We start from the raw sequence: 6,731 nt of genomic DNA on the forward strand, positions 1-6,731 counted from the left end.
TTAAAGTCAGAATTCTGAGATTAAAGATAGAATTCTGAGATCAAAGTCAGAATTCTGAGAATAAAGTCAGAATTCTGATATTAGAGTCAGAATATTGAGAAAAAAGTCGGAATTCTGAGATTAAATTCAGAATTCTGAGAAAAAAGGTCAGAATTCTGACTTTTTTTCTCAGAATTCTGAGATTAAAGTCAGAATATTGAGAAAAAAGTCCGAATTCTGAGATTACATTCAGAATTCTGAGAAAAAAGTCAGAATTCTGATATTAAATTCAGAATTCTGAGAAAAAAGTCAGAATTCTGAGATTAAAGTCAGAATTTTTTCTCATATTAAACTAAAATAATATTTAAAATTAATATTAAGTTTTTTTGTTTTTTCAGTGGCCCTAATCCTCTTCCGTAGATATGTGACTCCAGTCAAAAAAAATAAATAAATAATAAAATGTTGTCAAAGGTCCCCCCACTTCATATGATGTCCAAACAGCCTGGACAGCGGTAGATGGGCCCGTTGTCATCCGGCTGACCCCGCCTCTGGTAAAGGCAGGGGCGCTCCTCCATGTGACGCTGGGGCTGTAACAAAAATCCAGTATGGCGGAATCTGTCAGGAGATGAATTTTCTTTTCCCGTACGTCGCCCCCCCTCAGAGTCTCTAACATGGGAGAGAAATAAAAGGCAAAGCAAGCGGGACGCACGTCGGGACGCCTGGCCGCCTCCATGCCGGTGTAGGTGAGCTGTTTATGCGCTCTGTGGATGAATGTGCGCTGCTTATATATTGGTTCTCCGCCAGGGATGCGATCCACACACACTGGGATTCATCAAAACAATGTCCGGCTCAAGTTTCCACAGCGCTCCGCTTCGGTTTCGGTTTCCACCGCTCCTTATCAGCGGCCGTCGGTGGGTCTGAGGGTGTTTGAAGGCGGTAGGAGTCATTTCAGCTTTTTAAATCGTGAAAACTGTGCGGGTTTTTTTTTCTTGGGGACGGTTTGTTTGTGCTGTTGCGGGCGGGAAGTGAGGGGCGATGCTTATTATGCCGATTGTTGCTGCGCTATTTATAGATCACGGCAGAGCCTTGGGCTTTAACGTAAAATGCGGAGTGAAAACACTTCTCCACTTTTTTCTAACGGGCTGCTGGCATTATTTTGGTAATCCAAGACCCAGGCCCGGGTATTTGTGTGTGAATGGTTCGGGATGGGCGGTGGTAATTCTCTGCATGCGTCAATCTTTTTTTTTTTTCTTTTTTTTTTTGTGAATGGGGGGAACGGGCTGTTAAAGCAGTTAAAGCAACATCTGAGTTGGAGATGGTAGGGTGGGTTTAAAGCGTTGTTTTACTCAGATTCTCAGCAAATACTGAAAAAAAGAAGTGCACTTTTTGTCTGTTTGTATCAGAGTTGTATTGAGAGCCCCCTCTCTGTCATTTACAGTAGGTCGACCGATGTGGATGTTTGTATGGCCAATTCTGACACCAATTTTTATTTTATTCTTTTACATTCAAGAATAAAGTTGTAATATATTACGAGAATGAAGTCGCAATGAGACTGAAGTCATTAAATTACAAGAATAGAGTTGCAACATTAAGGGAATAAAGTTGTAGTATTACGAGAATAAAGCCACAACGAGAATAAAGTAATAAGATAACGAGAACAAAGTCGCAATGAGACTGAAGTCATAAAATTATGAGAATAAAGTCATAAAATTACAAGAATAAAGTTGCAACATTAAGGGAATAAAGTCGTAATATTACGAGAATAAAGTCGCAAGATTACGAGAATAGAGTCGCAATGAGAATAAAGTCATAAAATTACGAGAATAAAGTCGCAATGAGACTGAAGTCATAAATTTACAAGAATAAAGTTGCAGTATTAAGAGAATAAAGTCGTAGTATTACGAGAATAAAGCCACAACGAGAATAAAGTCATAAGATAACGAGAACAAAATCGCAATGAGACTGAAGTCATAAAATTTTGAGAATAAAGTCATAAAATTACAAGAATAAAGTTGCAACATTAAGGGAATAAAGTCGTAATATTACGAGAATAAAGTCACAAGAGTATGAGAATAAAGTTGCAATGAGACTGAATTTATAAAATTACGAGAATAAAGTCATAATTACGAGAATAGAGTTGCAACAATAAGTGAATAAAGTTGTAATATTATGAGAATAAAGTCGCAAGATTACGAGAATAGAGTCGCAACGAGAATAAAGTCATAAAATTACGAGAACAAAGTCGCAATGAGAATGAAGTCATAAAATTACAAGAATAAAGTTGCAATATTAAGAGAATAAAGTTGTAATATTACGAGAATAAAGTTGCAAGATTACGAGAATAAAGTCGCAATGAGACTGAAGTAATAAAATTACGAGAATAAAGTCATAATTACAAGAATAGAGTTGCAACATTAAGAGAATTAAGTCGTAATATTACGAGAATAAAGTCGCAGAAACAATAAAGTCATAAAATTACGAGAAAAATGTTGCAATGAGACTGAAGTCATAAAATTACGAGAATAAAGTCACAACAATAAAAGAATAAAGTCGCAGCATTAAGAGAAAAAAGTTGCAACATTAGGAGAAAAAAGTCGTGAAATTAAGAGAATAAAGTCGCAACATTAAGACAATAAAGTCACAACATTACAAGAATAGTCATAATATCAGGTGAATAAAGTCACAAGATTACGAGAATAAAGTTGCAATGAGACTGAAGTCAAAAATAAAGAGAATAAAGTCATAATTACAAGAATAGAGTTGCAACATTAAGAGAATGAAGTTGTAATATTATGAGAATAAAGTTGCAACATTGCGAGAATAAATGAATAAAAATACAAGAATAAAGTCGCAACATTACAAGGATAAAGTCGCAACGGGAATTAAGTCATAAAATTATGGGAATAAAATTGTAGGTTTTTGAGAATAAAGTCATAAAATTACAATAATAAAGTCATAACATTACGAGAATAAAGTCATAATATTATGAGAATAAAGTCCTAATATTACAAGAATAAAGTTGTATTCTATGACAACTTACAAGAAGCACTTTCTTCCCTAAAATGAGGAATTTTGGGCATCATGTGAAGTTATACTTTGGCTTTGGTTTGACAAATAAAGAAATCTTTTAGCACAGCAGCATCAAAGTGGTCAGTATGTCAAAATAGACTCAGGTTGCTGTTTGTTAGTGCTGGTCGGCCTGTCACATGCTGGTTGGAGCTCGAAGCTTTCTTTCTGAAACGGATTGTGGTATGAGTATTAATTCAGGTAAGTTTACAACTTAAGTCTCGTAATTTTATGACTTTATTCCTGTGAATGTACGACTTTATACTCATAATCTTACCAATTTATTTTCATAATATTGCGACTTTATTCTCATAATGTTATGACTTTACTCTCACATAAAAACAAATCTCTAGCCTGGCCCTTATACTCCATCCTAAATGACTGATTTATAAAGCTGAGTTCATTGTTTTGGATCCTTAAATGGTTGAAGTTGAAGGGGTTTTTGAGAAACAGAGAAAACTAAAGCTTTTTCAGGGTTCAACACTTTAGCTTTGATAAAGGTTGTTAGATAATACCAAGATTTTGAACAAGAAAATCATGCTTTTTACTGTAAATGAAGTTTTCAAAATGACCACTTTGCAACAATTTAACCCATTATGCATTAGTTTTAAAAATGAAAAAATGTCGTGCTTGAAAAAAACCTGCAAAATGTGGTGAAACATTATATTGTCCTAATAATAATAGTATACCGTCTTCATTAAAAACTAACACTCAATTAAAAAATGAAAATATTCAGAATAAAAGGGGTGCATGAGGACTATACCACCTTTGAAGGGTGTGAGAACCATACATTTGCCCCATTTACACTAGCACTCTGAAACTAATCCGTGCCGAGTTCGGACTGAGCTTGGATCCTACGAACATTATCACGCTAGCACGCTTCCTTGCCTCCTATTGGCCGTCCACGACACTACAGCTCTCAAGGCGGGAATTGCGCAAACAAAAATGGCAGCGCCCATAATTTTGACGAATTTAATTTTTGTTTATATTACTGATATTTCGTCCCTTGCGAAATTTCAGGCGAAGGTTTCTTTTACCCGACAGAGTCGGCTTTTGGGAAGTGGATGAGAAAAATAACAGTCTAATCATTGCTTACCGACGCAGGAAGCTACGACAGACGTTGAGATTCATCACGCTGCTTTGCGAAACCTGCGAAATGAGTCAGCTGACTGTAAATAACAGATGATGCGGTCTGCTCTGTGTTATCAGAAAACAAAGCCACAGATGAACCTTGCCGAGCCCTACCAGTACTAGATTTAGCACGTTTTGTTTGTGTCTGGCACAGTCCAGTTCAGTTGCGTTCCATTAACACCTAACAGTTATCTCAGTTACTGTGCTCTGACCGTTCTATGCACGGTTTCAAAAGGCTAGTGTAAACGGGGTAATACAAATAGTCTACATTAACACCAGAAATGTTGTTAAATATCTTACGAGATGCTTTTTTATTGTTGCGATAGTGCGTTAGCTCGAATGCTAAATAGTAAGAGCATACTTTGAAGCTGAATAAGTAAATATGATAATGCTACATGAAAACAGAATTGATTTTTAATACCGTTTTGGGGCCTGCGTGCAAAATTTTGTGTTCAGACAGTTTGCAACTGGCGAGAGAACGTCTTCAACGTCAAATAATTTGCATAAATCTTCTAAATTCTTTGTACAGTCTACTGTCAGCAAATGCACTATTACGGTTTAATTAAAATTACTCGTATTTGATAAATTTTGTAAAAAAGGTCTAATTACATGTAAGATTAAAACATTTCTATAGTCATTTATCTCCATGATTAATGAACGTCCTTATAATAGCAAGAAATGACCTAATGTGCACTTAATAAATATTTATCTGTTAAGATTTAGATTTATTTAGATTGGATTTAGATTTGTTATAATTTTAATGTGGAAAGGGAAAAAATATATAGGCTTCAATAATCGGCAGAAGATATCAGGAATGGGTTATTTTGATATAAAAAAAAAACTATCGGTCGACTTCTAATTCTCCGGTTTATATGTTTTAGAAGGAATTTTTATGATGAGATTTTGTCTGTTGAAGGTTTATTATTAAAAAGTGACAAAAAGCTAATTAACAAAAGACAAAAATATAACTGAATTGAACTTTTTGTATAAATATTTTAAAAGTTCTGAGGCAGTCTACTTAAGCAGATACATTTTAAGTGATTCAATAAAGTTATAAGAGCAATTTTAGCATCTTCTGATGATTTATCTACTTAACTTATTTAAGCAGTTTAGAACCAAGAAAAACAAGCTTTTTTTTGACCATGTTGCTTCACAGCAGATGATTTGAAGAAAAGAACCAGTTGTTTCTAGCAGTAAAATATCATAAAAATCTCTTTCTCTTTCTAAGTTTCAGTAATTTTCTTTTAATCTATAATATTTTTTGAAGATCATAAAACTGATATCTTTTGAATTTAAAAAAGCAGAGCATCATCAGACACTTGGAGAATAAAAAATGCGATTATTTAGTCCAAAGATAACGATTTAAAAAAGAAAGAGTTGCATATCTCCATCAATCAGATAATTAGTATTTGAGCTCATTATTTACCGATAGGGTGTATGGCTGTAAAATGATGACTAAGATAAGCACATATCAGATGCTTTTTGATCTTTTATCAACAAAGCATCCCCTATTAGATTATTTTTTTACCATTTAGACAAATTTCTCTCTGTGGTCTTTTCCAAAACAGCTCTTTTCTGTATTTTTTTGTTCAACTTTGGGCTGCAGGGCACGTCCCCCCAGTTCTGTCACCCTGCATCAAGCCAACTCATCTTGGGGGACAATGGTCGCAGACATTTACGTTAGTACCCCCCTCCCAAAACAAATGAGGTACACACGCGAATGGTGTTGCACCAAGGCTTCACCCTAAAACCCAGTGACACACACATTGAGGATCCACCCCCTCCTTCCAAGCTTAGCCCCTTCATCACAAAGCGAAAGTGTGCATGCAGTGTGCAGTGACCGACTTTTTTTTTTTAGGGGGTGGGGGCAATTTGTCCTGCGGCTGTACTGTCTGCCCCTGCCTCGTCTTGAGACCAACCCCCAGCCTTTAATGCACCCAAAGCCACACACACACATGTGCGTCCATCCTGTTTTGAACAGCCTCGGAGACCCTCTGCCAGGCAATAAACATCCACTCCCACCTCCCTCTAAGGGCACGCCTGCCTCTCCTATTTGCAGTGGTATACTAAAAGTATAATGTACAATTGTTTAGTATGAAACAATTCTTAAAATGTTCCTTTATCATGCAGTTTGGATTGTATCATACAATTTTGGTGCTTGAGTACATGACATTTAGCATGCACAAAACTGTTTTACACATTTAAAAACAAAACCCAACTAGCTTGAATTAAGAATAATGGTGCTACCTTATTTCTGCAACCATGGTTTGAGAGTTTTTCACTTTTTTTTGTTGCATCTGTCGACTTTAAATACAAAGTAGGGATGCAAGTTATATATAAGTTATATAAAGAGTTAATCTAGAGTTGATTGATCTGGCCAATCGGCAAACTATTCATTGAGAAGCTGCAATCTCCTTAAAAAGTTGAGTATTCCCTTGTATAAAGAAGGCCTTATCATAACATAAACCTTTCATATTATGCTATATTAGGAGCAGAGAAGAAAGTTATTATATTTCTGGTAATTTAATGCTACAGTGCGTAATAATTACAGGGAT

The 6,731-nt window shown here is 35.5% G+C and overlaps 1 protein-coding gene across 5 annotated transcripts in view; it reads left to right on the forward strand.

Moving 5' to 3' along the window:
- The first annotated feature begins 544 nt into the window (after positions 1 to 544).
- The window catches only part of hdac4 (histone deacetylase 4), an 82,186-nt gene continuing 75,999 nt past the window's right edge, over positions 545 to 6,731 (forward strand). The window contains exon 1 of one of the 5 annotated variants that reach the window (XM_015391998.1): positions 545 to 722. The gene's annotated coding sequence lies outside the window, so the exon portion shown is untranslated. Of the gene's footprint in view, positions 723 to 758; positions 916 to 6,731 lie in introns of those variants that run through there. The other 4 variants (XM_015391994.1, XM_015391995.1, XM_015391997.1 and 1 more) reach the window with 4 other exon arrangements.

Source organism: Cyprinodon variegatus, unplaced genomic scaffold, assembly GCF_000732505.1.
Source record: "Cyprinodon variegatus isolate N-32 unplaced genomic scaffold, C_variegatus-1.0 Scaffold568, whole genome shotgun sequence".
NCBI classification, from domain to species: Eukaryota; Metazoa; Chordata; class Actinopteri; order Cyprinodontiformes; family Cyprinodontidae; genus Cyprinodon; species Cyprinodon variegatus.